The following is a 2,500-nucleotide window of genomic DNA, read 5'->3' as shown; positions in this document are numbered from 1 at the left end:
CAGCGATGTCATAATTACAGGCTGCGAAACAAGAAGGTGCAAAGCATCGCTAGTCACTTCACTTCACTTCACTGAAATTGCTTCTGGTTATCATTTCTTTTCTTTATTCTGACTCTTTTTTGTTGTTATTGTGGTTGGCGTTATTGGGTTTGTTGTTATTGTTGTTGATAATTGTTGTTATACTACTGCTACCACTACTACTACTATTACTACTTGTTATTATTATTATTGTTATTACTATTATTATTATTATCATTATTATCGTTATCATGACAATCATCAATTTTATTAACATTATTATTGTTATTATTATTATTATTATTATTATTATTATTATTATTATTATTATTACTATTATTACTATTATTACTATTATTATTATTATTATTATTATTATTATTATTAGTAGTAGTAGTAGTAGTAGTAGTAGTAGTATCATCATCATCATCATTGTCATTATTATTTTTATCAGCATCAATGTTGTTATTACCATCATAATTTTTGTTATTATCATCATTTTTGCTGCTGCTAATGTTATCTTAATTCTTATTATTATCATTACTGTTATCATAATTCTTCTTGATACTATTATTATCATTATCACCATTATTACTATTACTATTATTGCTATCGCTATCATTTTCATTATCATCATAATTATTATTATAGTTATTATCGTTACCATTATCATCATTATCGTCATCATCACCATCATGATCATCACCACGATCTAAAAAAAAAAAAAAAAAAAAAGATTCCCAATAATAAAAAAAAATGTTTTGTCTTAGAGAGAAAAGATTGATTTTTCCGAAGGTTTCGAGAATGTTCTTGAAAACCCTTCTAATGTCTTTATAACGGGGTCGACCTCACCTGAGGACGTGGAGGAAAACCGTTATTTTTACTGCGTGATTTTTTTGTTTTGTTTTTATTGATTTTCTTTCGTTTTCTCTCCTGTTCTTTTTTCTGCTTTTTTTTATTCGTATTTTTTTTTTGTTTTTTTTTTCTGTTTTATCTTCTATTTTCCTTATCGGTCTTTTTCTTCTTCCCTTTCTTCTTTTTTTCTTCTTATTTATATCTTTTCTTGTTCTCTTTCTCTTTCCCTCTCTTCGTATATGTTTATTATTTTCTTCCTGCTCCTTCTCCCACTTTTAATATTTTTTACCTTCTTTTAAGTTATTTATTTCTTATGTTATCTTTATCGTCTTCGTTTTTTTCGTATCCTCTTCCTATTCATTATTCTGTCTTCTTCATCTTAATTTCCTACTTGCTTTCTCTCTCTGTTCTTCCTCCGCCTTCCTTTCTCTTTTTCAGAATATTCTTTTTCTTATTCTCCTCCACTTTCTACTTCGTCTTTTTTTTCTCTTCCTTCTCCCTCTTCCATGTTTTTTTTTCTTTTTTCTCCTCTTCCATTTTCTCCATTTTTCCCCTTTTTATTTCGTTCTTCTCGTTATTTACTTCCTTATCACGATTTTTGGTTTCTCCTATTTCTTATTTTTCTATTTTCATCATTTGTTTTATTCTTATTCCTTTCTCCTCCTCTTCCTTTTTCCTTCTTATATTTTTTTCTTTTCTTTATTGATTTTCTTGTTTTTCCTTTTCTTCTTCTTTTTCTGATTCTCTTCCTCTTCCGTCTTCCCTTTTCTTCAATTTTTATTTGCTTATTCGCTTCCTCTTCTTCTATTCTCCAGTTTTCCTATCACTGTTTTTTCCTTTGTATTTTGAATTGGCCTTTAATTATATATAAAATTTATGTGCTCAGAATAAGCAAAATTTACCACATGACTTTCATTAGTACACAAAATATATAACATTTATACAGTATATATAACACAGAGTTATACAAGATATATAACATTTATCAGTGTTTAGAATATGTTATTATAAAATTTGTCAAGATTCTAAACGAATAGCGTAATGGGTAATTCAAAAAAGAAAAAAACGAAAAAGAAAAAAAGAAATCGGCATTCACAAAATACATAATATTTATTTCTCTATTCTCTCTCTCCCCCCCCCCCCCCGCAAATTTAATTTTTGAACACGAGGATGATAATAATTAATATATTTAATAACAACTTTTATGTACTGTCTCGTGTCAGATAATCACAGTATGTGATGTCATATGTGTGTCATCAGAGTGTTTTTGTTTTTTGTTTTTGTTTTGTTATATGCACCGTAATGGCTGGGAAACTACTGTTAATTTGGTGCGAAAAACGACGTTAATCTTTTTTTGAACGAAAACCCAAAGAGAGGTTTGTAAAGTGAGATATGTATATGTGTGTGTGTGTGTGTGTGTGTGTGTGTGTGTGTGTGTGTGTGTGTGTGTGTGTGTGTGTTGTGTGTGTGTGTACATGTGTATGTATGTATGTGTATGTAGGGGGAGGGTATGGGTGTGTGTGTGTGTGTATTTGTTATACACGCAGACGCACAAATATAATGGTGATAGTAATGATAATGAAAATGAGAATAACAACAATAATAATGTAAAGAAAATAACAACAAT

Source organism: Penaeus monodon, chromosome 42 (genome assembly GCF_015228065.2).
Source record: "Penaeus monodon isolate SGIC_2016 chromosome 42, NSTDA_Pmon_1, whole genome shotgun sequence".
NCBI lineage: Eukaryota > Metazoa > Arthropoda > Malacostraca > Decapoda > Penaeidae > Penaeus > Penaeus monodon.
This window is presented reverse-complemented; position numbering follows the sequence as displayed.